This window comes from Ruditapes philippinarum, unplaced genomic scaffold (assembly GCF_026571515.1).
Source record: "Ruditapes philippinarum isolate M1 unplaced genomic scaffold, ASM2657151v2 ctg1753_1_1_1_1, whole genome shotgun sequence".
Taxonomy (NCBI): Eukaryota; Metazoa; Mollusca; class Bivalvia; order Venerida; family Veneridae; genus Ruditapes; species Ruditapes philippinarum.
This window is the reverse complement of record NW_026856219.1, coordinates 283,601-291,299: the sequence shown is the minus strand read 5'-3', so window position 1 is coordinate 291,299 and position 7,699 is coordinate 283,601. Positions and strand designations below refer to the sequence as shown.

Here is a 7,699-nt window from a genome sequence, read left to right as displayed (position 1 = left end):
TTACTGTTATATTAACCCATTTGAAAGTAAGATGTGTGTTTTCATGAAATATTTCCGAACAACCATTTCCAACATTATCCTTAGAAAATAAACCCATTTAAAATGATAGTGGTATCATATATCCGCAGAACGAACAGGTACAATGCGTTTCGTCTGAGGTTAAAAAGTTAGGAGAATTATTCCCCTAAGTCAGCTCTGTACTGTCTGTATCTGTGCATGTAAAATTGTTGCTGAAAAAGCGCCTTGAGGTCGCCCCCCAGAAAAGGGACATCTGGAATTTCCTTTTTTATTCTGGAACGCATTTTAAAAATAACTTAATTTTCTCAAAACAAGTAAGAAAATTCCAACTTACCAGTACTTCAAAATATAATTTTAGAACATATGGAATTGTTTTCTATTCTTAAAGTATAACAATAAATATAGACATGGCTGATTTTGGGGAATGATTAGTACAAGTGGTATCAGAGTGTTTTTCTTTGCATATTTTATGTTTATTGAATGCAATAAAGGTGGATACATACTGAAGTTTTTTTATCTTGACCTCCTAACTGGCCATTTAAAATGACCACTAGAATGCCAGCCATAAGACTTTAAATCACAAATAAACATTAATTGGTTTAATACAGACAGTGATGACACATGCATTAAAAAGACAAAGGCAACTGACATCGCATATCATTTATGTCGTGAAGTACAAAAAATATCAATGAAGAAGAACGTTTCATGAGGCTATTTTAACAGAAGACTCGGAGGTTAGACCATTGGTAGATGCTAACCAAAAAAACTTTGCCCCTGCTCATGAATATAACTCGTTGAACACAGTAATTCTCAGATGCTTGACCGTTTCTGCAAGTCATGGACATGAATATTTGGTTATCATAGTATATTAACCTCTCTACTGTAAGTTAATGGAATTTAAATAAGAGATTCCTGAAAACAAGAATGATGTTTTCCACGACTTTGCTTACTCCATATATTAAAATACTTTCTAAAAATTATCGATGATCATATGGATTACCGTGGACTAGCTGACGTTTGGTTTGAAAATGGATTACCGGGTCCTGGTCTAACAAAATAAGTGTTTTAAGGTAAAGCTAAAAAAAGGACTGGGGCACATAAACTGACTGCTCTAGCCTTGTGGAAGATTATTATGCCAGACATACTGTCTTTGCACTAGAGGCAGATCTTGGATGTCATGCACAGCTTGTAGACATATATAGATCTTTTGACAATTCTGCTTATAATTTCTTGGTCAAAACATGATGGATGTTTGGAGTTGTACAAACAATCCTTTATAAGATGCTTGCAGTCGTCATGAGGTATGATCTAAATTACGCAAATGGAGTCCAATTTACTTAGCTGAAATAAATAGGTTTTCACTCCCAGTCTAAGAGGAATCCAAAAAATTTTTTTTTCGTTAAACGTTTGTCTCAGAATTGTCGCAAAGTTGATACAGATCAGATACATGAATAGATACATGGTACAGGACAAAGTGATAGGGGAAATGTTGTCATCACTGAATCAACGTCTGCACTTTGCTACGATGGCATATAGTATCACATATAGTCTGTACGGTATGAGTAATGGCCAAACATAATTATGTACATCCTGAAGCACAAAAATCTAGACAAAAACGACATACAGTAGTTTAACTTTCGTAAACAAGTACATGTCAAAGGTTTAAAGTACTTCATCCAGATCCCACATTGACTATTCACAGAATTTTGCTAAAATTATTTTTGCTACAGAGGAAAGAAAGGAATCATTGTGCTGAGTTCTTCAAAGTATGGAAGAGAATAGATTAAAAAGTATGCGAAAGACATATTGCTCAGAGATAACCAAGAAGAAAGACAAATTATAAAGATACATTTTCCTTTGAAAAAAGCAAAATGCTCAAACATTTGCCAAATGGTATTCCATAAGAAAAGACGGGAAGGAAAGGGAAAAGACTATTATCACGAAATTGCCAGAAATGTTTTACAGCGCTAAATTACTGCATCATATGAGGATTGACGAGAAGCTTACTGATAGTCTGTCCTGAAATTTGACGTGCCGGTATCTTTGACAGAAATAAATGGATCTTTTCACACTGGAAAACAGAAGTTCTTTCAGATGAATTGATGGTAGGGATAAGTTGTCCAGAGGCTTTTGAGATGAATAAAAGGGTCGCATAGTTGGTGATTGATGGTCAAGCTATTATTGTTGCAATTGGAAAACAACAAAATACAGAAACCTTTAGAGTTCTATCAGGTATGTTGATGTTGTCCTTGACCATTATAATGATGACTTCATCACAATTAAGACGAGGGCAAGGAGGCCAAAGACAGTCAAACTAATAAAACGATTAGTCGAAGTTCGTGAAATCCCTTTTCAAAGAATTGAATAAACGTCCTTGTTCTTCCAGAAAACAAAGCAGATTTAGCGCAGTTTATGTCTGCTGCATTGGTCTCACAGATACCCGTTTACAAAGACATTTTTGCCTCAGGCTGATTTGTGTGGATGAACAGGAGTAAAGATCTTCCAGAGAAAAAGTCAGATGTTTCACGCTTTAGCTCACCCAACGAAGAAGCAGATTCAAGATTAGTTTTGCATGTTGTTTACTCTCAACATTATGTAGAAGCTGTGACATCCACATATTCAAACGTACTTATTCTTCTTGTGTGTTACTTCTCACGTGCATTCTGAAGAGAAATTTGGATGATGTCGGTAACATCGCAAAAAACAGAATTTCCCATATTTACATATTATTACAGGTGGCCTACCAGACAATAGTAAAACACATATATTAGCATTTCTTGCACTTGATTTGACACAACATCATATTTTGAAAACCGTTCCAAACGGTCTTCATAGAAAATATTTAGATAACACCGTGAATTGTTTAAAGATATAGGAGTTGGTGATCTAACTGATGAAAGATTAGCTCAGCTGAGAAATTTCCCTGCCGTATCTATATTGTAAACTAGATATATTAAGTGGTCCGGTATATTCGTTTTTCAAAACAAAGACACCAGAATCAACCTATCTAACAAAGGATGCAATAAACTTTCATTTAAACAAGGGGCAGGACGTGAAGTGGTTGCACACTTGGTTCAAGCGAGCGAATTGGTTGCAAACTGGACAAAATGGTGAACACGGCGTGATTTTTTGAAACGGGTGAACGAATTTTTGCCAGGCAAGTGGGTTTCTTTGTTATTTTGAAGTTCATTAGTATGTCTATTCCATAATGCAATATATATGCCACACTCGGTTAAAGGTTTCAGCATCCTTGATTCTGTTTTGACGAAGTTATTGAAGATATAAACTGATCATATAGATATTTTTTAATTTGACATATGAATGTTCTGGTCGGTTTTTCTCCTAATTTTTTTTCGAATTTGTAAGTTTCAAACTGCATTTAACAATAACAAACTATGTTACTGTCAATGCTGTATAAATGGTTTAGTTCGCAAGTCCGAAGATAACGTTCAATACACAAAAAAATCTTACTCAAGCACATTTTGGTTGCAGACTTATTCTTATTCTATTTAATTCCTTAATAAATCTTTGCAAAAGGAGTGTAGAAGGTTATATTTATTAACCTATTTTCAATGGCAATTATTGACATTTATGTACTGTTACTTGTTTTTGTCATAAATGTTATTTATACTTTCTTCTTTTACAACAATTATGCAATTTATGTTTCATGTACATGGTTCTCAGTTCAATACTATAATCATCAGTAAGATAATAGTATATAGAAAAATATTAATTTTATTGATACTTCAATTCTAAAATATGTCATCATAATTATGTAAAATGCAAATGAAAACTACATACAAAACAAACGTATGTGAGAGTACTGTTGTATGTAAGTGAATTATTTTCATCATAAACATAAGGACATGTGCACACATACGATGTATCTCGGTAAAATTTCCAAATTTTATCAAAACCACAAGAAATGTTAATTTGTTTGTTTCGTATGTAAAGATCAGGAGTTGCTTTAGACATAAATTATGTTAATGTACTTAAAATATTTTTACAAACCAAAAATTAAAATGGCATGCTTGTTTACAATATTTAGGACTTTATGTACATCATTATGTCAATTGGTATTCTAAAGATGAGTTTGATTATTAGATCATAATATAAATGATATACGATTGGTTATTTACATTGACTGATACGTGACAAAACTTACTTGAAGTCATTGTTCGAGTTATGGAATTTGGAAGATGTTTCGATTGGTCAATAATAAGGAACAATTTAAAGAAACATGTGAGTAATGCCCTTGTGTTAATAGTTTTTATCTACTATACAATCAAATTAATTTCAAATCTCAAAAAAGAACAATAATGAAAGCTGTTTGTTGCTATTTTTTCTTCTTTTCCTTTACAGTAAGTCATGCCAAGATACAAAAAAAAGTCCTAAGACTTTGTAAAAGAAAATAAGTATATCGAGGAGACAAAATGATGAACTTCAAGATAAACACAACTGAACTTCAGTTTAGCATATTGTGTTTTATATCTTTTTGAAAGACCCTGTGTTAGGATATATCTCCACGCATGCACAATTGGTATATATATTTCTTATTAGATGAACGGTAATAATTGCCTTAATATTTGCTAATAATTTTTTTAAAAAAATGATAAGTTATTCCTCGCTAAAATATGCATGCCACATTATTGACACAAAGGTTTGCAACCCAAAAGGCTTGAAGTATAAGTCGGCAATCAAAATGTGCTTGAACAAGATATTTTTGTGTATTGAACGTTATCTTCGGACTTGCAAACTAAACCATTTGTACAGCATTGACAGAAACATATTTTGTTATTGTTAAATGCAGTTCTAAACTTACAAATTCGATTAAATTAGGAGAAAAACCGACCATAACAGTCACATGTCAATTTAAAAATATCTACATGATCAGTTTATATCTTCAATAACTTCGTCAAAACAGAATAAAGGATGCTGAAACCTTAAACCGAGTGTGGCATATATATTGCATTATGGAATAGACATACTAATGAACTTCAAAATAACAAAAAAAACCACTTGCCTGGCAAAAATTCGTTCACCCGTTTCAAAAAATCATGAGTTAAGATGTGACGTATATGGGGTTGCAAACAAATGGACATATCTGTATCAAAGAGATCATTGAGATAATTTCAGTATGTATTAATACAATTGATCTGTGAAATTTGGATAAAAAATTGCTTTGGAAAAAATATTGTTTCGTATGACATTTTGACTTTATTTGCGTACAATTATTTGGGTATATTTTGATCTAATACAACCTAAAAAGTATTATGAAATCAGTAAAAGCATTGTATAAACTCAACAAATGTTAGATAATGATAAAACATGTAAATAAATCATGTCTTACTTTTATCAATATTATACTTTTATTGACAACATATACTTTTAAAAAGCCATTTTTCTTTGATATTTTGAAGAGTTTTTTTTCTTTTCTTGGTATCCACCCTTATCCTCTTCAGCATACCCTAATTAGGTTAAATCATTCAAGATAACACTTGTACTAAAAATGCCTCTAGCAAGCACAATTTTAAAAATCAGTCGTGTGTAATATATTGGTGTACACATGTGGTCTTAAATTGTCTTTGTTCACAAGACGCATTATATTCTATCCAGATTTTGTATAAAAAGCGTTAATGATACTAATAATCTGTAAAATACGATTGACTCATGTAAAATGGTATTTGAAAAAAAAACTGCTACGAAAACATTATTTTCTTTAAAAATACAGGATTCAGACAAGAATTGTCCAACATTTGACGTTTCAACAATATCTGAAGGACTCACGCACTGTTTTTACAACCCAAAAGGTATGCTGATTTAAAGCATTATTTAAACAGAAATTACAGCTTGTTTTTTGAACAGAAAAAAAGCATATCCTCGCTTTTTGTACGTACATTAATTTAAATCCCGAACAATAATGTTCGGCCTTTCATTCATACGAACTAAAACTATTTAAACTGTGTAGTCCAATTGTAACATACACAATGCAAGGTTCTTCTATTCAGACAAATTATGTTCTGAGTTGCTGAATTGCTATGAAAGTCGCGTGTCTACAAATTATACTGTCATTATCAGAAATGAAAAAGCATAGAGTCTCTTATTAGTTATTCTCTTGGTTGATCAAACCGTAAAAACTGTTTGAATTATAACCTAAAAAACTTCGACAAGATAACAAACCAAAGAACAATATCTTTCAGGCATTATGTTTGTTCAATATTAAGCGTTCATATTTCAGATTAAAGGGAAAAAAGTTATATCACACATGTGTGATTAAAAGATTACAGATGTTCTTTAAATCAATTTTATTATAAGTTTAACTAAAACGTAAAGGAGTTTTAATTCAATGAAGTAGGTTTGCATATGTGTGTTTAGTTGTACTTGATTATTATTGTCTTGATTTAGTTATGTTTGGTTTATGTTTATGAAATTTCATAGATGGAGTTTCAAATATTTTGTTTCTAATTGTTTTCAGTCGTGAACTTTGATAATGGAAAAGAAACAGGTAATTCTCGATTACAGCATTATATGATATCGGTTAATATAAAACAGCTTGGACATACATTGCAAAATAATCTTGACAATAAAGTTTTTCCTCTTTCATTTGATTCATCTCATTATATATTAAATATATAGACTACACTAAAAAGTAACTGCGGTTAGAAAAAAGGTACTGGCGATGTAAAATGCTCGAAAATAATACAACATCTGCTTTAAAATAATTAATCTCACTGACAAAAAATGCAGGGTTTATGTTAAAATTCGTTATATGTTTTTTGAATAGCATATTTTTAAATTGTTATGTTTGTAATTTTCAGAATTGATTCTAAATCAAAATCAACTCACAAAACTTCAACACGGTACGTTTTTACAATGCATTTTGAAATATGCATATTTGCAAAAGATATCTTAATATATGTTTAGCCTAAGAATAAAAAAACAATTTCAATCATTATTTAAATGTTTTTATATATTTGCAAATAATAAGGTATCCATTCTACGCACATTTTGTGCTGATTCTTTTCCAAAATGCTTAACAATAATAGAATGCAAAGTCAAATATCATTAACGAGGTATTGCTGTTTTTCAGAAATTGATTTGGAATCCTGGTACTTTCTTGACTGTCAGCGCTCATTTGAAGTAGTAAATATTTACATCCATGTTAATAATTTAGTAAGTATGTAAGTATACTAGAACAAAAACATTTCCTTACCAAACATGCAAAGCTGTTGTCATTTGTGTGAACATCAGTCTGTACCTTCCGACAAGGTCGAAATAAATCATGTGGCCTAATTGATAATGGCCTTCAGCAATAAAATGAGCATTAGACAAGTTCAAATGGCGGGTTGAATATGTGCTGGTTTTTGTTTATTCAAAATAATTTTCCTCATTAATGTCTTTTCATCCTTTAGTGATATTCTAAATAATTTTCAGTTGAAACGAACAAATTTATTTTTTCGAACGGAGATATTTAATGAAATTAACAGTAGAATCCCTTCTTAATGCCACACTGGAATTAAGACCACCCCGTTATTAAAACCATTTTTAAGGACGGAATTTTCTGCTCTCTTTATGTCAATGATTACATGATCCAGAATTAAGACCATCCTGATTATTCACTTTTAAGACCACTTTAAGTTCTTTGTTTTATCCTTTATTTGTACCCGCTTTTGAGACCACT

The 7,699-nt window shown here is 31.3% G+C and overlaps 1 long non-coding RNA gene across 1 annotated transcript; it reads left to right on the top strand.

Annotated features, from left to right (window-relative positions):
* The first annotated feature begins 5,747 nt into the window (after positions 1-5,747).
* LOC132745833 (uncharacterized) lies at positions 5,748-6,878 on the top strand. Its single transcript, XR_009627908.1, has 3 exons — positions 5,748-5,828; positions 6,494-6,523; positions 6,837-6,878. It is a non-coding gene; the product is annotated as an uncharacterized LOC132745833 (long non-coding RNA).
* The last annotated feature ends 821 nt before the right edge of the window (positions 6,879-7,699 follow it).